We start from the raw sequence: 22,652 nt of genomic DNA on the forward strand, positions 1-22,652 counted from the left end.
AAGACGGGTGTCCTTTTCGTACACTGAGTGTGGTGGGTGAGTCTTCGTGCTGTGAAAACCTATAATTTTGACGTGGTGTTGTATATTGCTGTGGGCTGCTGTGTATTGCCGTGTGTCCTGTCAGATAAACCCCCGCCTTCACGCACTTCGTCGCGGGAGGACAAGGAGACTGCTGGTCCTAGCCTAGTTCAGTACAGTATATGTTGTGAGCGTGCTTCAGATCTCCGGAGATAGCACGGTACGCTGTGTCCAGCCCAGAGGTGAAAGCCATCCAAAGCAGAGTAACTGTGCTTTGTGTCCAAGTTGATACCTGTGGAGAGGAAAGGAAAGAGAGAGTGAGTAACACAAGGAGAACCAGAGGGAACCTGTACTTACAGTACGCTGTGTTCAGCCCAGAGGTGAGAGCCATTCAAAGCAAACTAACTGTGCTATTGTGCCCAAGTTGATACCTGTGGAGAGAAAAGGAGAGAGAGTGAATAACACGAGGAGGAATAGAGCGAACCCTGTACTTACAGTACGCTGTGTCCAGCCCAGAGGTGAGAGCCATTCAAAGCAAACTAACTGTGCTATTGTGCCCAAGTTGATACCTGTGGAGAGAAAAAGAAAGAGAGAGGAGTGAGTAACACAAGGAGAAACAGAGGAAACCCATTACAGTACGCTGTGTTCAGCCCAGAGGTGAGAGCCATTCAAAGCAAACTAACTGTGTTATTGTGCCCAAGTTGATACCTGTGGAGAGAAAAGGAGGAGAGAGAGTGAATAACACGAGGAGGAATAGAGCGAACCCTGTACTTACAGTACGCTGTGTCCAGCCCAGAGGTGAGAGCCATTCAAAGCAAACTAACTGTGCTATTGTGCCTAAGTTGATACCTGTGGAGAGAAAAGGAGAGAGAGTGGGTAACACGAGGAGAGACCGAGGAAACCTGTACTTACGCCGCTGCCTGTGGAGAAAGAGAAAGCGAGTGAGCACCCAAGGAACGAACTGTGTGAACCAGTACTTACTGTGAGCTGTAATCAGCGAAGAGGTGAGAGCAAAACCAAGCTGAACTAACTGTGCCTGTGTGTCCCAGCCGTTGCCTGTGGAGAAAGAGAAAGAGAGTGAGCACCCAGAGAACGAACTGTGTGAACCAGTACTTACTGTGAGCTGCAATCAGCGAAGAGGTGAGAGCAAAACCAAGCCGAATTAACTGTGCTTTGTGTCCCAGCCGTTGCCTGTGGAGGAAGAGAAAGAGAGTGAGCACCTCGAGAACGAACTGTGTGAACCAGTACTTACCGTGAGCTGTATTCAGCGAAGAGGAGGAAGAAGGAGGGCGCTACGGATACCTAAGACTCAGGCCGGGGCCCGAGTCCCACGCCCCGGATCCCCGTGGCCCCCTTGCTCCCTGACCTCTTCCCGGCCATAGCCCATCTGGAGGGCCGAGTCAGAGTTTAGTTTTAATTGCCCTTTCCCTATTCCCCAAGCTATTTTTAAATATTTAAATAAAGATTGTTTTATCACTTACTTGTTCTCGTGTTGTTTGGCCATTGGGTTGGCTTTACCGTATCTGGGTCCATCTGCATTCTCGTCTTGTGTGTGGCACATTATTTGTAATTAGAGGATTTTTGCTGAATGATGCAGATGAATATTTCAGGCCCCTCACAGATGGATAGAAACCTGCAGCAAATGTTTCACAGACGATCCGGTGTTGTGTTGACGTCTCTGATTAAACTGTTATTCTGATTCAGCAAATAAGCTAACAGACAGATTTTAATAAGAGTAAGAGTACTTTCCTGAAACAAAACAATATTTATGAGCATGACAAGCTTTTTAAATAAAAACAAGACTCACTTTTATTAGTTTTATTCCAATTTATTGCGAGTCAGAGTCGGCCGCTCAACCAAATTAGGCAATGTCTCGGCATCTGGATTTCCAATCTGTTTCTTTTAAATTAATGCTGCATGTAAAACTAAAAAACTTGCATTTGTCTGAGAGAAGAGTTTAAAATGAAGTTTCAGCTGAACTAGCCTATTTCAGAAATAAATCAAAGCTACATTACATTAAGTGATGAATTACATTTATAAGCCTATAAAAAAATCCAGTGATGTGGAGCAAATTTCTATACTTGCTTATTTATTATTATTATTTACTTAATTAGCTTATTGCGCAGCTCATTGGAAAACCTGATTGTGATCATGCAGCATCCATGGATCACACAAACCAATCTGAATCAAAAGGTTCTTGAGACGCGCTCATATAAGTGCTGATTTGAATAAAAAATCTAGCTCTGAAGATTTGTACGTGCCCCGAAGCCCCTAAATGAACAGAAAGATTTACAGTAGGCACTCCGAAGCCCCGATTAAAATACAAAAAATCGCTATATGCTCTTCGAATCGCTGATCTGAATCAAACGATTTACACGCCCTCGATTCACGATTCACTTCCATCTTTGACTAGCATCTGCGGGTTCAACACTAGTTTCTTAGATGAATTATAAGGCAGCTGTCAAGCTGTCAGTTTGTCTGTCTATACGTGATGTGATGATATGATGTGCAGAAATGATCGAAACACGACAAAATCCACATCATTGTGTATGCGCATGTCGACAGTTTATGCACATATCAGGCATTTACTTTATTGATTTCTTAAGTGCAAATAATAAAAATCCAGATGTTTAGAGAGTAATTCCTAGTTCCTAGTTCTAGTTCTAGTCTTAGTCTGTTTCCTGACCTTCTGCCTGTGTTTCTTGGAATAACCTTTTGTCTTGATGTTTCGGACTGTGTTTGGACCTCACCTGGACTATTGCTCATGTTATTGGATTACCCCTCTTGTCAAGCCCTCTGGATACTGTTCGCCGATCGAAGACCCATGCTAGCCCTAGGAATATTCTTTGTCTTGCCTGTGATATACCTGTGTTATCTGACCCTTGCCTGTTTATTGACCACACCTTTGTAAATAAAGCCTTGCACATGGATCCGCGCATCTCACGTCTCGTCAGCCCCGTTACAGCTACACAGACGCTGGAGAGTTTATTAATATTACTACTACTGCTATCATAATCATCTGAAGTAATTTTGCATCATTTGTCGGTCAACTTTGTCGCATAAATTGTAAAAAATGTATTGCCATTTTTAAGTAGCCTACTTTCATTTTAAGTAGTTCTCATTAGTAGCAGTAAAAACAAAATGACTGTTGCATTTAATACAAATGTCATTCAGTAATCATATTTTGCATTTCACAAGCCTATGCTGAAAAACAAAAACAACAACAACAACAACAAAACAAAATCTAACTCCAGGAATGTACAACAACAAACTCTCTGTGACAAGCCAGCGTTGTAATTCTTTGGCACAGAACCTTTTATTCCTGCACTTTTCTTTCATTCAGCTCCTGTGTGTCTGTTCAAGGCCTTTAATGAGTCTCTGTTGATCAGGACATTTTGTGTTCATTCACACAATTACAGGGCGAATGCCAACAACTTCATTCTCTCTCTCTCCCTCCCTCTCTCTCTCTCTCTCTTTAATAAAGAGAAAAAGGTCTTACTCAGCTCTTGGACGTTGTTATGAATTTGCAAGCTACTCCTCTTGCTGCCTGGGAGAGAGAGAGAGAGAGAGAGCCAAGATTGAAAACAGACCCTCATACTCTGTGTTTGTGTATGCGTGAGCTCTCAGCACTATATGCCTCTATTGACACACCTTCCCTTCAGCAAAACCACACTTTATTCCATTGCATTTTCCATTTCTTCGCTTTGGCTCGAGCACTTCTCTGCCCTGAAAACAGCTTTCTCTCCTCTTTCTGTTTCTCCTTCTTTTCTTCTCTTCAGCTGGGCGCTTCATTGTGAGAGCTGCCAAAGTCCTTCTCATTTCCCTGCGGCTCGTGTTTTCAGTGAAATAGAAACAGGCGACTGTTGCTGAGGAGTTCTGGCTGGGCTCGTGTTTTTGTGTGTTTCTTCAGGTCTAGCGAACCTTTGGAAGACAGACGCCGCTGCGTTGAGCCTCGTCCTCAAGAGTTCTCCACACGGTATGGCTGCTCTTGTTTTCAGGAAACTGTCATTGCTCTTTCATAGCTCAGCAAATGCTGTTCAAAGGTTTGGGGTTGGTAAGGACGAATTAAATTGAACAAAAGGCACAGTAAAGACATTTCTAATATTAAAATAGATTTCTATTTCAAATAAATGCTGTTCTTTTTAACTTTTCATTTAACAAAGAATCCTGACAAATAAAATGTATAATGGTTTCCACAAAAATATGAAGCAGCACAACTGTTTTCAACATTGATAATAATCAGAAATGTTTTTTTGAGCAGTAAATCAGCATACTGTATTAGAATGATTTCAGATGGATCATGTGACACTGAAGATGAAGAAATGATGCTGAAAATTCAGCTTTGATCACATGAATAAATTCCATTTTAAAATATACTCAAATAGAGAACAGTTATTTTAAATTGTAATAATATTTCAATGTCTTTACTGTATTTTTGATCAAATAAATGCAGGCTTGGTGAGCAGAAGAGACAACCTTCAAAACCATTAAAAAATCTTACTGATCCCAAACTGATTGTATTCTCACTTACTCATTTAAGTAAATGAAGTAAAAAATATAGATGATTTTGCTAAAATGATTCACTCATCATTCATTAAGAGTATAGAGTGATAAAATGAATGTGAAGAGCAGTACAGAACGTTTGATGATAAAAAAAAAAAATAGTTCCTGTTGACTTTTGATTACAGATTGCAAATCTGAGCACAGTTTGAGACATTGTTGAGATTCCTCTGAAACTCTAGAAGAGACACATGTGAGATCATGTGAGATTACCAGGAGAAACAGGAGACATCTATATAAGCTTGTTTCTAACAAGAAAAAATTAATAAATATAATATATATATATATATATATATATATATATATATATATATATATATATATATATATATATATATATATATAAAATTGATAAAATATTTTATTTATTTATTTATTAATTATTATTATTATTATTTATTTTTACTCTGTGGCAGAAATGCAAGATGTATACTCTGAGAAAAAATCAGAATTATGAGATATATACAGATCTGCATGACATAAACTCAGATTTGCAAGATATAAATGTACAATTCTGGAGAAAAAAAAAGTCAGAAGTGTGGGATAAAAAGTCACTCTTACCTTTTTTATTCTCTGGCAAAAAAAAAAAAAAGTTAGATAATTTATGAGATAAAAGGTTGCAATATACCTTTAATTATTGTTTTTATTTATTTTTTATTTATTCTGGAAATAGACTTTAGCATAAGTCTTGCATAGCAGAAATAATTGAGACAATATAATTTTTTCGTGTTTATATGTGGATGCATATCTTACTTTTTCCATACCATATTTATATATAAATTTCTTGTGTTTGTATTCTTTAATAATTGCACTGTCCATGGAGCGGACCTGACTTACATTTCACTGCTGGTCATATGCTCTCCATATAACCATGTATGTGACAAATAAAAATCTAGAATCTTGAATGTAACTGCACTGGGTTTAATCTGTGGTACTTTTATAGGGATGTTAGTTTTACTATTGAGTGAGTGAACCCTGCTGTGGTCATTTGACTAAATAAACAGATCTGCTGCCCAACCTCCTCTCCGCCTCTCTCCGTCTGAGACCCTGGAGACCCGAGCTTTAGCTCTGTCCTCCCTCCAGCAGCTGTATGAGTGACGCTACAGAGATCTCAGACAGAGAGAGAGACGAGTGAGAAGTTAACAAGAACGGAGGCTTTTCCTAGACATGCTTTCGCTCTGAGTTCCAGGCGTCTGCTGAAGGTAAGAGACGTGATCGGAAGCTTTTGGTTGTGTCTGCTCTCCTGTAAGTCCTAAATGTTTTACTTCATGAGGTTTTGGAAAAATGCTGCTTTGAATATCTGACGTCCAGGAGAAACCGTGAAAAATAAAGTAGCTGAAATGTGACTCTTCCAGAAGTTAGATGGTTTCAGTTTTAGACAGAACTTTGTTTGGAGAACTTCACCTCATTGGTACCCCTCTTACACCATCTTTTAGATCGTTCTTGCACATTCTGTCACTAGATTGCTGGTTTTCATCCAGATGTTGGTGATGATAGACAGCCATTAGATGTTTTGAGGGATATATTTCATCTGAGAGATGCCTCAGTATCTCTTTTCTGTGAGCTTTTGTTTAGGAAGGGCTGATTTCTGCTGTTTGTTTGTGTTGCATTTGAATGAAAATGCACTGAATTCAGCTAGAACAAACAAATCTGTGATTTACAGTCTGTGTTTGAGCACCTTTACACATGGTCAAGACTGTAGAGGTGTTTGCTTTCTCGTTTGGCGAGACGTGTGTTGATGGTTTGTTTGAATGGTTCTCCTGTCACTGAAACTGGTCGTCGTGTTTGTGTGTGTCGTATAATGGCATTTAAAGGCTGACAGCATTCCAGAACCCATTTGTTTATGTTTGTGATTTTTATCATTCGCTGCTTACAAACATTGTGAAGAAAGCGTAAAATCAAATGTCACAGAGTTTAGATCACTATGACAAGCCTTTGTCCCCAGATAAGCTCTAAAATAGCACAGATATTAGGGGTGTAAGGGTACACAAACATGAAGGTTTGGTATGTACCTCGGTTTTGACGTCATGGTTCAGTATGGTTTCCATACAGCAGGGAGAAAAAATTCAGCATATTGCATAAAACAAAGAAAACCTGTGGTTTAATATATATATATATTTAAATAAAATTTTCTTAAATCTACCTCAGCTTATGTCCTAAACTATAGGGAACCCTTTTACATTCTTATAAGGTTACAATTAACAACAGACCCCAAACTTAAATTTAATTACAATTTATTTGTAAATATAACAATCAACACTAAACTTTGTATCCAAACTAAATTACACATAATGCAGTTTTTAAATTAACTTCTAAATTATTACATTTTTATTTGTTGTTGAAATATAGTAATTTACGCAGTGGCTGTCATAATGTGTTTCATAACAGAATTATTTAAACATACATTAAATAATTAAGACATCACTAACAGTTAAAAGTAAAATATAGTGAGTATATAGTCTAAAATTTCGCAAAATAATGTGTGTGTATAGATAGATAATTAATTAAAATATAGTGGCATGTTGCATTGTACATAAAATATTTCTATAATTTATGGTAAATACATTTATAAATATCTATTATACAATTATATATTTTATATAAATATAAAAATACACAATTTATGTGTAAATATAAATGATAAATATAGACATATATTGTATATTAATATATAATATAAATAAATATTATATAAATATAAAATTATCAGTTTACTACTACATTGTATACTATATAAAATTATATATATTTTATATATATAATTATAAGACGCTTATCTGAAGCAGCTCTTTGTATATTTTTCGATCAGTCTGGTCTGTAAGTCACACAGATGTTCAGCAGCTGATCTCCGTTTCTCTTGTATACGAGTGCTCTGGTACAGAAAGTCCCGTTACTCATGCGTTTCTCCTACAGCTCATTGTTGTGTCATGAGGAGTTTTTGTGCCGTTCTTTCAGAACACGCTGTTATTAGTCACACGTGAGTAAGACATGAGCGATATCTCTGATGGGACTGTCACGAGTGAAATCGAGGGGTTCTCGTTGGGACGGACGGAGCCACTGCTGCGTCACCAGCTGTTTCCTGACCCCCTCATCTGGGCCGCATACCAGTCCCGTGAAAAATGTGCTCCCCATTAGCAGCGGATGAGTGGTGCTCATGAACAGCGTCAGCAGAACCGCAGAGACCCACATCAACACAAACACACCAAACACTTTACACCAACTATAGTTTAGAACATTTGGTTTCTTAAAGCTATCTTGGGTTTAAAGAAACTATTGAAAAAAAAAAAAAAAAATATATATATATATATATATATATATATATATATATATATATATATATATATATATATATATATATATATAATATATAGATATAAAATTTAACTTGTTTATTGTTTATTTGAAATTTACAGTACAGAATAACTGTTAATAACTGTAATAATCAGGTTTTTTTTAATTGTCCTTGTTTAGACTTTTACTAAGAACTTATGAAATATAACAACCAACAAATAGTCCAAAATCTAAAACAAAGATGTATTTAAAATGTATTCATTCATATAAAAACATGATATTATGACATTACCACGATAAATGACATAGAATCATATCATCAGTCCAAGATTTCAGTCTCCTTCAGCACTCGAGCAGAAGTTTTTCTTCTCTCATCAGGCTGAAGCTCCTTCGCTCCTTCACTCAAGTGTGTTTAATCGTCTGCATCCTGTGGTTAATGACCGCTAAGACTGCAGCATAACAACTATTACAAGAATGCAGAAAGAAGAGAAATGACGCTGTCTTCATCAATCTCAATGAGTTGTGTTTCTGCTGTCTCTCTGCACTCAAGCCAAGTCAAACAGAGACACAAGGAGACAGTGTTGGGTTCGACTGAGAAAACTGGCTTAGGAGACCAAAAAAATATATATATATATTACCAGACCTTCTTTATATAACCAGTTCTCGATAGGAAAGACAGTGTGTGTGTGTGTGTGTGTGTGTATTTGCATTGGAATGCATATATGAGTGTTTGTGTTGCGTTTTAGTCATTTCACTGCAATGCAACTTGTACTTCCAGCTCTTCTGATTATAGAGATGAATCAGTCATTCTTGTTTTGGATATGTGTTCTTTCCTCAAGGAAAGGACTGAAGTGCTCTTTACTCAGATATGTGAATGCAAACGGTCGTAGATTGATTTCACACATCTCTACATTAATTCATGTGTCAGACCAAGTTGCACTCTCAGTGTTGGATCGCTATAGATGTGTGTAAACTACAGTAATGGCAAAACTAAAGTTAGATAAACTGTCAATATGTTTATATCAGGCTACCTGTACTGAGACAGCAATGCAATAGCTATGTTTTTTTCTGAAATAATAAATGTGGAGATGCAATAACAGAAAGTGTTGTTTTAGTATTGATGAGATGGTATAGTTTTTAATTTATTTATTTTAATTTACACATTTTTATTATTATAGTTTTAATTAATATTTTGAAACCATTTTTATTTTAATTTTCTTTTCTTTTTTTCTTTTTTTTTCTTAAAAATGTCTATACTATATATTTAAGTAAAACTAAATCAAAATGAGAAATTTAACCTTGGAAACCAGCTGAAATAAATTCTGTTAACATTTATTTTATTTCAAGTAACAATTTTTATTTCAACTTTACTTTTAGTAACTATTGTAACCCTGACAACAAACTCTGTTGTGTTTTCTTGCATTCAGATGCCTGATGTTTGGCAGTGCAATCGTGTGAGACAATTACACCAGTTACCATTTGAAATGATGTATGATGAGATTTGTTTGCTGGTTGGTTAGTCCGCTGAGGCAAGGTTTTTTTTTTGTGCATCCAGGAGTTTAGAAGGTAAATAAGTTTCCATCATAGTTTATGTGCATGTTTTCTTACCAAATTAAAAAAAAATGATGCCCCTTATACGCATGCACAAGTTTTTTTTTTTTTTTTTAATGAACATTTTATGCGCATCTTGCCATTTTTATTTAGGTTTTTTTTTTTTACATTTTTTATGTGAAATCACAAAATTTGTAAAATATGTGTGGATGGAAACAGCTGATACTGCATGTGAAGTGTATAATGAGACTACATGCTAACAGTGTGTCGAGTGTGTTTCTGGTCTTATGCTCTTCATCTCTCCAGCACCGCACGGATGTCACTGCCTCTTCCTCATCCTTCATTTCCATCCTCTCTCTCTCTCTGTGTGTCACTCTGTCAGCGGCTGGTTTAAGCTGTAATCATTTAAAGCTCTCTCTCTGATGTGGGGGTGTTAGACGGGTTGTTTAGAGAGGATGGGGTTTGGTTTGATGAGTTAGTGTTTTTGACTGGGTAAGTTGATGACATTGTCTTTCTGGCTTTTTGAGTCATTGTTTATTAGTGCTATTTACTAAGGCAAAATTCACTTACTGTTGCTCATGGTTACAGTTGGTGTTTTGAGAATTTTTTTTTTTTTTCTGAGTAATAGAAGCATTTTCACCTGATTTGAGCAGAAATGATTGTGCAGGACTCATATCAGGCAGGACAATAAGGTCATGTTTACACTACAACAACTTACTTAAAACAGAAAAAAATGTAAAACAGAAATTTTTTTGGTTTTTTGTGTTTTTGAAAGGTTTTTGTTATAAAGATCGCTGTTTTGTCAAAGATGTAGACTACTAAAAATGCTGCATTATTCATACCAGTAGTTGGGGATATCTTTCTAAAGAAGAAACACTACTGTTTGCACAAATTCACGTTTTTGTAGTTTACACAGAGACCATAACAGTACTGTTTTCGAAGACATGCACTTTGAAGCTTCAGGCGCCAAAAATGCTGCGGACATGTACATGAAACGCATAAAAAAGTTTTCAGTTTTTAGTTGAAAACAGTGTCCTATAAACACCCCTTTAGAAACCACCTAATAACCACTGAGAACTCCATAGCAACTCCCTAGCAACCACCCACAAAACTGGAGCATCATGGTGGTGAGTTTTGCAAAGATGAGCATCACTCTTTAATGTTGATATTTTTCTTCAGAAAATGTTAAAATGTTATTTTCAAGATCATTTATGTAACAGGGTTGTGTGTCACTTAAATTGAGAATGTCCTTTAAATTTTGTTTTAAATTCAGATTTTGAATTGAATTTGAATTGAGGAATTAAACTGAATTGAACTGAATTGAAAACAGTGCGGAATAGCAATTCAAATTTGAATGTAAGGAAGCAGGATTTGTATAGTATATAACATTTTTTTTTTTAAAAACTAGATAAGCAAAGTTTGTCAAGACAGATAGATAAACAGAAATTAAATAAACATTCCATAATTATATTTAATTTTACATATAGAATTAAGTAAATTCTACTTACTTAAGTTTAACTTTAGCTTGGCCAGTAAAAAGTTATTTTTACTTAGTCAAAGCTTACTTGGCAATACTTTTTACTCAAAATAGCACTGAATTAAACCATGCTTTCAAAAGTTTGTGTTACTAAATAATACAATAATACAATAGATATCATGTAGACACTATATCTACATAATTAGTAATGCAACACTTACTACAAGTTTGAATTGAGTACTAATATAGAATTTACTGTTTTTTTAAATGATTGCCTGAACTGTAGTATTTACTTCACCACACAATCATAGATAGATAGATAGATAGATAGATAGATAGATAGATAGATAGATAGATAGATAGATAGATAGATAGATAGATAGATGTAACTTTAGCAGTCAAAGGTGGAGGAATACTACTAACTATTACTAACTATAAATTCCTCTTCCTGTCATTCCAGTTCAACTTCCCATATGCTGTTGCCAGTTAAATTCAAAATCCATTCCAAATCAAAATGTCAATTAAAATCCACTCCAAACTATCATATAACAATTCTGTGTTCACATTAAAAGAACACAGCAGATACGCTCCTGTCGGTCGTAAACACACTGATCTGCGGATGCCGGGAGGAGTGGTGTTGCAGTGCTTCATCACTTCATCTTAATGTCTTCCACGGCTGTTTGGGACAGGGTCTGAAACTCCAGATGTGGCCAATAGCTTCATGCTGCAGTTTCCCCCCGTTCCTCGGCATCCGGAGCGGAACTTTCTGACATTCTCTGGTGACGTCTCTCTGGCTCAAAGTCTGCCCAAAAGTTATAAACACCACTATAAAGTCAGAATTGTACAGCGCTTTGGAGAATTACGAGAAACCGGGAGAAAAACGAGATGAACTTTAACTTGTGGAGTCGCCTGTTTAATGTGGGATCTTTACAAATGCTTTTTTTCCATAACAATTTATCGAGTTTAATGAGTTGAGAGGAGAGTAAGGTTAATGTGAGTGATGCTGGCCTCCCACATCTCAAACACACACTCACACACACACAATAACAATTTATCGAGTTTAATGAGTTGAGAGGAGAGTAATGTTAATGTGCACACACACACTCACTCACAGCACTGATTTCTGCACTCCTCACAGATGCAGCCTGAAACCTCAGACACGCTGTCTGTCAGCGACATTCAAACAAACCTGACGGCTGAATGAACTCACAGCATCATGTCAGAATTAATGTAATTATGAGACGACAATTCACAGATTTTGCTCACACTAAATGGATCTATGCTTTGTTGTTCATTTTATCAAAATGTTTCATTGTTTCTGGTGAAGAACAACTTCATTACAGTGTTGTTTTAGTAATAATTATATACAGTTTTTTTTTGTTATTTTGAACTAGATTTTATTTTTATATTTTCTGTTTCAATTTAATTTTAGTGAACATTTATTAAAACTGTTTTATGATTTTTTTTTTTGAAACTTTGTGTTTTGTTTTTTAAAGAAACATATAGTTTTTATTACTTTTATTAGTTTTGGTTTATTTATATTTACTTATTTTAGTACTTCAAGTTAAACTAAATGGAAATAAGAAATGTTGGCTGATGTTTAAGTTTTATTATATTTAATTTTATTTAATTTAATGTTTATTTTATTTTAAGTAACTAAAATATTTATATATATAGTTTTAATTTCAGTTTTTGTTAATGATAATAGCCATACTTTTATAGTTTTTGTAAATATTTTGAAGTAATATTTTAGATTTTATAATATTTTATTTTTAGATTTTCTGTTTTCACTGTAATTTGAGTAATTTTGTTATGTTTTTGAAATATGCCTATAATGTTTTCATTTATTCGTTTGTTATTTTAGTACTCCAAGTTAAACTAAGTGAGAATGAGAATGTTGGCTAGTAGCAGAAAGCTGAAAGGTATTTTATTTTATATATTTCATTTTATTTCAGTTAATGTTTATTTTATTTCAAGTAATTATTTTTTTTCCTCTTGCATTTTTAAGTTAGAAACTCATAATAATAATAATTCTTACATAAATGCAACATTAGCCTTAGTTTTTACATATTGCTTAATTCTTTGTTGTGTGGATGCGATTAGAACGGGCCCCATGTTCACAACAGTATTTTTGGCCACAAACACACTGCCATTGGCACCCGGAACTGAACAAGGTGCTTGTTGGAATAATAGAGGAGGTTTTTTGGGGTGTTGTGGGTGTGGAGAGAGTTTTGGCCCCCTCCTCTTCCTGTCCCCCAGATCAGGATGACGCCTGAGGCACAGGGTCCAACACTATCTAGGGTCGGGGGCCCTGGCGTTTAGTAAACTGGTAGCATCTGGCCGAGCGGGAGCGCTGGATAGGTTTGGACTTAGGAGCCATGGGAACAACTGGCTGGAGCTGGAGCGTTTTGGCAGGAAGTATCGCATTGCCTGGGACGACTTCTGTGCAGCGGTAAAACGTTCAGTGAGACCCTCAACTGCAGGTCCAAACAGGCCAGTAGGAGTCGAGGAAGGGGACCTTATCCACGTCCTTGATCTCCGTGAGGTTTAGCCATAGATGACGTTCAAGCACCACTAGGCTGGCCATGGATCTGCCAAGCGCAAGCGCCAGGTCGTTCGCACTGTGCAGCTCCTTAAAAGCTGTGGGGTCTGGGCAAGACTTGTCCATGCAATGGAGGAACTTGGCCTGGAAGACTTGTAAGACCGCCATGGAATGAAGTGCTGAGGTCGCTTGTCCAGCAGACGAGTAGGCTTGTCCGGCGAGAGCTGAAGTCACCCTACATGGCTTGGATGGGGGCACGCCAAGACTTGGTGATCTCGTCGTGGACGTCCGGAAGGAATGATGAAGCTCTTTGTCAGGGGGGCCTGGCTGCACCCTGGCAAGAACCACTCATCCAGGCGGTTGCGGGTCGGTTTCTCTGGCGGAGACCACTCCAAACCCAGCTCCTCCACATCTTTAGACAGGATGCGAAAAGCTCGGCGTCCATGCCTGTTCTGGCTGTGCAGATGACAAGGAGGAAGATGGAAGCCTCCAATGACATGCTGTCATCCATGGCGTCACACTCACTTCCTCCAAATGAGACCAGATCGCTCGCAACCGCAGAGGGACACTAGTCTGGGAGGGAGAAGTGGACTGGGGAAACTTCTCTAAGCTCTATTGCCGAGCCATTGGTTCATTTTTATTCACTGCACAAACCAATGGGCGTGCAGTTACACTGCGTTACTGAAAGGCTTCAGTCATCTGAGAAAAAGGAGTTTTCCCCAAAGTGTCTTAAGTAGATGCAGTACGAGTGAAGTATTGATAGGGAACTTAAATATTTAACTTAACTAACCTAAAGTTAACTAAACATATAATTTGAAATCAAGCACAAACACCTACTTTTTTAAACTGAAACCACACATTATTACTTATTCTGATGTTGAATTAAGTTGAGATAAATAATCATGGTAATCATTTTTTACAGTGTAGTACTGTATATCAGTCATATTTGCAGTCACTAGTATGTGTATTTGTTATTTTACAGCAGCTTTAAACATGATATATCTGACCAGACATAAGAGCTGAAACAGTGCACTTAATAAACAGCTTGAAATGGGAGTGGATGTTGTTCTGGACAGTGGGAAACTATGCTGGGAATGCTGTGTTTTTTTCTGCAATTTGTGTTAAAAATCACACAAACGTTTTCAATCTATAAGAATCTTGAGGAAAACAAAACAGGCAAATCAAAAATTCATTATTAATAATTTGATTGTAGTATCTCACCATAACAGACTGTTTTTGTTGTTTTACAGTTCACTGGCAGTGACTGACAGCTGCATTCACACTCACAGCAATTTAATGTCACATTGTTTGTCGCCATGTTGCATTTCCATTATTTACATAATTTTGCAAAAATATTGTTTACAGATCCTCTCACTCGCATTGTCTTAAATCTCTTATACAATATGTCGAATAGTCAATGCCAAGGTATATTCCAAGGGAAAGAAAACATCTGCTGTCGTGCAAACAGTGTCATAACACATGTAATCTCCAAAAAAAAAAAAAAAAGTACAACAAATTATTGCTGCAAATGTGAATTTGCATATAGTAAAAATCAGTGCACCAAAATTCATTTTAACACTGAAATTAAAGTTTCAATTTAGCTGAAACCCGAAACCGAAACTGAAAATAAAGTTTGTTTAAATTAAAGGTAATTCATTAAATTAAAATGACTTTTAATCACATTGATTTAATAAGACTCAAATAAAAACTGAGTTATAATAAAATACAAAATAATTAGTGCTGTGAAATGATTTATCACAATTAATCACATCTAAAATAAAATTGTTAATTGTTTATATAATATATGTGTGTACAAACATATGTATATATATATATATATATATATATATATATATATATATATATATATATATATATATATATATATATATACAAATTTTACTTTTCAATATAACTTTTTAATTATATGATTAGGTTTCTATCCAATTCTCCAATTTGTTGTTGAAATGTAAAATGTAAACATTTAAACAATGGTTTTTATATAAACTGGATTTCATGAAAGATTTATTCAAATATACATTAAATAATGAAGCCATCAATAACAGGCTAAGTAAATGAATATATATTGTAGTGTGTATATTTAGCAAAATGTTAGTTATTTCTTTTCTAGCAATTTTTTTTTTTCAGTTGAATATTATTGGTGAGTCCCTAGTAAAGTCTTTGCTTTATATGATAGATCCTAACAAGATTCTTCTAAGATCGCAAATGGGTGTTTTTAGCCTTTGTTTTCCACTATAAAGTTATATTAAGTCTGCAAACTGCAAAAACTGTTTTCTTGTTCCCTGAGGGAGTTGACAAGGGTTTGGGGATCGACTGTCTCATCATCCCAGGGGAAAACTGGGATAGAAAAAGGGAAACGTTTATTTTAACAGCGACACATTGGATCAGTTTTCCCACAGCCTGTGCCAGAAGTTCAGCTCTAGGAGGGCTGATCCTAAAGCAGTGCCCACCTTTAATAAACGCTAACTGAGAACAGGAAGACGAGTTGAGAGTTATGAGTGTGTGTGCACGTGTGCTGGACACCCTCCAGATGATAACCATCTTCGTGTTTAGCCCCAGACCATGCTGCTTTTTCATAACTAGCGATAAGAGCCTGTGAACATTTTGTACTGTGAGATTAGCTGTGATGAATGGTTTGGGGTCAGTCCTCTTGCTACAGGATTTACCGTTGTCCCAGAGCAGGAAGTGCTCTTGAAGACCATTAGAGCTCCATACACTTATGTGCTGCTCATAGAAGATGCTGACTCTGTCTGAAAGGTGTTTGCACAGAGGAAAATGTTGCTGCTCTGAAGATGTAAAGGGATCGTTCTCCCAATATATATAAATATATATATATATATATATATATATATATATTATATATATTTACTCAAAAATAATTATATATATATATATATATATTCATATCTTTCTTTTGTGGAAAAATCCCTTTGTGTGTTTTTTGGTCAGTGGGGTCCAGTGTTGTTTGAACCCCAGCTGTCTTCAAAATCTGTTCTTTTGAATTCCACAGAAAAAAAATAAAATAAATACAGGTTTGGAATGACATGAGAGTAAGTAAATGAAAGTGAGATGTTTCTACTAAAACACCCTAGCAACAGTTGAGCATTATGCAGTCATCTCAAAATATCATATGATTGGCCAAGCCATGCCCCTGCAACCACCTAGTAATGTCAAACAACAACTTAGAACACCCTAGCAATCACCAGATAAACAATAGCAACATACTAGCAACACTCTAACAACTGCTCAGCATCATGATATCAACCCCAAACGCATAGAAACTGCCAAGCAATGCCCTAGCAACATCAAACATCCACTTAGGACCCCCTAGCAACTACACAAATACCATAGCAACACCCTAACCACTGTTCAGCATCATGCAAACAACTCAAAACACCATAGGAATGGTAAATCAATGCCCTAACAACCACCTAGCAATGTCAAACAACCACTTGGAATACCCTAGCAACAAACCAAAACACCATAGCAATATTATAGCAAATCCCTTGTTGCTAGCACCCTAGCAACAACCCAGAGCACCATAGCAACACCTTAGCAACAGTTCAGCATCATGCTATTATCCCCAAAATACCATTGGAATGGCCAAGCAATGCCCTAGTATAAAACCACTTAGAACACCCTAGCAACAACCTGGGACACCATAGCAACACCCCAGTGGTCTAGTAACCACCTAGAAATGTCAATCAACAATTTAAAACATCTAAAAATACCAATTAGAACAACATAGCAACAAACCAAATCCAAAACACCATAGCAACACTATAGCAGCTGTTCAGCATCATGCTATAAACCCAAAATACAATAGGAATCGCCAAACAATGTTCTAGCAACCACCTTACAATGTCAAACAACTACTAAGAACACACTCGCAGCAACACAGAAAACCATAGGAACACCATTGCAACTGTTCAACATCATGCTATCAACCTAAAATACAATAGGAATGGCCGAGAAATGCCCTAGCAACCTAGCAACATCAAGCTACTACTTAAAACACCCAAGCAACTACCTGGGTAATCATAGCAACACTCTAGTGCTCTAGCAGCCACCTAGCAACATCAAACAACCACTTAGAACACCCTAGCAACAAGCCAAAACACCCGTGCAACTGCTCAGCATTATGCTGTCAACTCAAAATATTATAGGAATGGCTAAGCAGTGCCACACGTTTTTCCCCCATTGGTGTATATTTTCATAATGCGGTCCTGTTGTACTGGGAATGTGATGTCTCATCACCATATGGGGGGACAGCAGCGGACACAGTGTGTTTTGCAACATTTAAGGAGCTCTGGGTTTCCAAGGCAAGGGGGAATTTGGGATGGTTTTATTCATATGTGTGCGTATGTATGTTATTCCTGGCCTTGAAGGTTTGTGTGTCTCTCACACACCCACGCTGAATCCCTACACATGTTCCCAAACACACACAGGAAGCAGGAGGCCCTGCAGCTGAATGCAAAGAACAACATCGAAAATTGTTTCTTCTTTCAGTGCCTTTGTTTTTCTTTTTCCACTTTTCTTCCACGACTGTGCATGTTTGCCAGGGGGCTGTAAAGAAGAACAGACTGGCTGCTGGTTTGCTTTGTTTTTCATTAACAAGTTTTCTTCCTCTTCTGTGCATGTTCTAGTGGAGATGAGCAGCTCAGGGGTAGTTTATATGTGTTCAAGAGTGACGGTCCTTGCGGAAGCCGTGTGACGTCTGGTGGGAATTCTGGGATTTAGATGTTGTGTCACAAATTACACGTCTGAGAGTGTTAGCAGGAGTCCAGGATGCTGGGAAGGGTCAGATGAGCAGTGCTCTACAATTCTTTAAACATCTTAGCAACTGGATTGCAACACCCTCACAACCACCACGAACATCTTAAAAACCACATAACAACACTCTAAAATGCTTAGAATGCCCTGACAACTGAATAGCAATGCTCTGGCAACCACCAAGAGCACCTTAAAAACCACATAGCAACATTCTTAAATGCTTGAAATGCCTTAGCAACTGTATAGCAACGCCCTGGCAACCACCCAGGAGCACCTTGAAAACCACACAGCAACACTCTAAAACGCTTAAGTGCCTTAGCAACTGTATAGCAATGCCCCGGCAACCACCCAGGAGTATTAAACGCTTCCACACAGCAACACTCTAAAACGCGTAAGTGCCTTAGCAACTGTATAGCAACTCCCCGGCAACCACCCAGGAGCACCTTGAAAACCACACAGCAACACTCTAAGACGCGTAAGTGCCTTAGCAACTGTATAGCAACTCCCCGGCAACCACCCAGGAGCACCTTGAAAACCACACAGCAAACACTCTAAGACGCGTAAGTGCCTTAGCAACTGTATAGCAATGCCCCGGCAACCACCCAGGAAGGAGCACCATGAAAACCACACAGCAACACTCTAAGACGCTTAAGTGCCTTAGCAACTCTATAGCAATGCCCCGGCAACCACCCAGGAGCACCATGAAAACCACACAGCAACACTCTAAAATGCGTAAGTGCCTTAGCCACTGTATAGCAACGCCCCGGCAACCACCCAGGAGCACCTTGAAAACCACACACAGCAACACTCTAAAACGCGTGAAGTGCCTTAGCAACTGTATAGCAACGCCCCGGCAAACCACCCAGGAGCACCATGAAAACCACACAGCAACACTCTAAAACGCGTAAGTGCCTTAGCAACTGTATAGCAACGCCCTGGCAACCACCCAGGAGCACCTTGAAAACCACACAGCAACACTCTAAAATGCGTAAGTGCCTTAGCAACTGTATAGCAACGCCCCGGCAACCACCCAGGAACACCTTGAAAACCACACAGCAACACTCTAAAATGCGTAAGTGCCTTAGCAACTGTATAGCAACGCCCCGGCAAACCACCCAGGAGCACCTTGAAAACCACACAGCAACACTCTAAGACGCTTAAATGCCTTAGCAACTGTATAGCAACACCCCGGCAACCACCCAGGAGCACCTTGAAAACCACACAGCAAACACTCTAAAACGCTTAAGTGCCTTAGCAACTGTATAGCAACGCCCTGGCAACCACCCAGGAACACCTTGAAAACCACACAGCAACACTCTAAAACTCTTAAGTGCCTTAGCAACTCTATAGCAATGCCCCGGCAACCACCCAGGAGCACCATGAAAACCACACAGCAACACTCTAAAATGCGTAAGTGCCTTAGCAACTGTATAGCAACGCCCTGGCAACCACCCAGGAGCACCTTGAAAACCACACCAGCAACACTCTAAAACGCTTAAGTGCCTTAGCAACTGTATAGCAACGCCCCGGCAACCACCCAGGAGCATCATGAAAACCACACAGCAACACTCTAAAACGCTTAAGTGCCTTAGCAACTGTATAGCAACGCCCTGGCAACCACCCAGGAACACCTTGAAAACCACACAGCAACACTCTAAAATGCGTAAGTGCCTTAGCAACTGTATAGCAACGCCCTGGCAACCACCCAGGAGCACCATGAAAACCACACAGCAACACTCTAAAACGCTTAAGTGCCTTAGCAACTGTATAGCAACGCCCCGGCAACCACCCAGGAGCACCATGAAAACCACACAGCAACACTCTAAGACGCTTAAGTGCCTTAGCAACTGTATAGCAACGCCCCGGCAACCACCCAGGAGCACCTTGACACCATGCACAGCAACACTCTAAAATGCGTAAGTGCCTTAACAACTGTATAGCAACGCCCCGGCAACCACCCAGGAGCACCATGAAAACCACACAGCAACACTCTAAAATGCGTAAGTGCCTTAGCAACTGTATAGCAATGCCCCGGCAACCACTCCGGAGCACCATGAAAACCACACAGCAACACTCTAAAACGCTTAAGTGCCTTAGCAACTGTATAGCAACGCCCCGGCAAACCACCCAGGAGCACCTTGAAAACCACACAGCAACACTCTAAAACGCTTAAGTGCCTTAGCAACTGTATAGCAACGCCCTGGCAACCACCCAGGAACACCTTGAAAACCACACAGCAACACTCTAAAATGCGTAAGTGCCTTAGCAACTGTATAGCAATGCCCTGGCAACCAAGCACCTTGAAAACCACAAAGCATCACTCTAAAACGCTTATGTGCCTTAGCAACTGTATAGCAACGCCCCGGCAACCACCCAGGAGCACCATGAAAACCACACAGCAACACTCTAAAACGCTTAAGTGCCTTAGCAACTGTATAGCAATGCCCTGGCAACCAAACACCTTGAAAACCACACAGCAACACTCTAAAACGCTTAAGTGCCTTAGCAACTGTATAGCAATGCCCTGGCAACCACCCAGGAGCACCATGAAAACCACACAGCAACACTCTAAAATGCGTAAGTGCCTTAGCAACTGTATAGCAATGCCCTGGCAACCACCCAGGAACACCTTGAAAACCACACAGCAACACTCTAAAACGCTTAAGTGCCTTAGCAACTGTATAGCAACGCCCCGGCAACCACCCAGGAGCACCATGAAAACCACACAGCAACACTCTTAAACGCTTAAGTGCCTTAGCAACTGTATAGCAATGCCCCGGCAACCACCCAGGAAGGAGCACCATGAAAACCACACAGCAACACTCTAAAACGCTTTAAGTGCCTTAGCAACTGTATAGCAACGCCCCGGCAACCACCCCGGAGCACCATGAAAACCACACAGCAACACTCTAAAACGCTTAAGTGCCTTAGCAACTGTATAGCAATGCCCTCAGGTATGGTGTAATCCCAGCTGCATTCATAAATGATTTCGGCCTTTTTGATGCTGCTTTATCTGCTGTGTCTGCTAATGTTGAATTCAACAGTGCCAGACGTGGGTCGATAGCAATGGCAGCATTAGATTTTCCTTGTATCTGTAGCATAATTGTTTTTGCATTGGTTCCTTTCAGTGATCTGATGGCTCCTGCTCTCTCTGATGCAGGTTGTCCGCAGTGAAGCTTTTCTAAAGCACAGAGAGACGTTAGCATGAAAAAGAGCCTGTTCTTTCATATTCTTCCTTTTCTGTGTTTTTAGCCAGTCTCTCTCTGAAAGGGTTTAATTCAGAGCTCTTTTCACTGCTGGGCTGCTTGGCAGCGAAATATTCCACCGTATTCATCTCGCCTTTTTCAGACATTATGTTTTTTTTCCGGGTGCTCTTGATCTCATGACAGCTTTCAGAGGATTCAGCACATTATAAAACTTGGGAAATTGGTTGAGGTTAAAAGACCTGATGTTTCTCATTTCAAAATTTGGTTTTTTTTTTTTATTTTGTGTTTTTTTTTTTCATTGTTTTTTTGTGTATTTTCAGATGGTGTAAATGGTTCATTCGTTTATTTACATGACCGATGTCCTGCAGCATTTGTGCTCTAGACATGGAGGATTCCTCAAATCATGTGTTTTGCTGAGAAATGTTCTGTATTATTATTATTATTATTATTATTATTATTATTAATAACTTTTTTAATTTGTATATTTTGAATTTGTATATTTTATTTGATCTATCTATCTATCTATCTATCTATCTATCTATCTATCTATCTATCTATCTATCTATTTGTTTTGTTAGGTATTTAAATGTTTGGTTCATTAACTCACAATCATTCTGCAGTGTTCGTGCTCCAGACATGAATAATTAATTAAATCATGTGTCTTTTTGAGGATAAGTTTGTTGGTTATTTTATTTGATTTACCTTTAAATTTACGTAAATTTAATTTTAAAATAAAAGAAATATTTTTATTTATTTATTTGTTTGGTTTTATTTATTTGTTTATTATTATTATTATTATTATTATTTATTTATTTATTTATTTATTTATTTATTTATTTATGTATTTATTTTTTTTTTTTTTGCATTCCAGACCTGAATGATTCCTCAAATCATGTGTCTTGAGGAGAAGTGTGCTTTTTATTTTATTTTATTTTATTTTATTTTATTTTTTTTTATTAAGATTATTTCTTCACATTGGTTTTATGCATGTTTTATGCATTTTAATGGTTAGTTCATTTACTCACAATCATGTTGTTCCAAACCTGTATATACAGTAACTTGCTTTATTTAATGGAAATATAACCTGTCTAGAACTTGCTTTATTTAATGGAAAAGGAGTCTGTCATTCTTCCTGATGCCAATTTGCATGGAAGACTGAAAGTTGCATTGTTTGGAATGACATCAGAGTGAGTATATGAATGAGTGCTAACAC

General features: G+C 38.0%; 1 protein-coding gene across 2 annotated transcripts in view; it reads left to right on the top strand.

Annotated features, from left to right (window-relative positions):
• The first annotated feature begins 3,601 nt into the window (after positions 1-3,601).
• LOC109046274 (platelet-derived growth factor receptor beta-like) overlaps positions 3,602-22,652 on the top strand; it is a 51,003-nt gene continuing 31,952 nt past the window's right edge. Inside the window, exon 1 of one of the 2 annotated variants that reach the window (XM_042770577.1) lies at positions 3,602-3,994. The gene's annotated coding sequence lies outside the window, so the exon portion shown is untranslated. Of the gene's footprint in view, positions 3,995-5,605; positions 5,781-22,652 lie in introns of those variants that run through there. The other variant, XM_042770576.1, reaches the window with a different exon arrangement.

Source organism: Cyprinus carpio, chromosome A14, assembly GCF_018340385.1.
Source record: "Cyprinus carpio isolate SPL01 chromosome A14, ASM1834038v1, whole genome shotgun sequence".
Classification (NCBI taxonomy): Eukaryota; Metazoa; Chordata; class Actinopteri; order Cypriniformes; family Cyprinidae; genus Cyprinus; species Cyprinus carpio.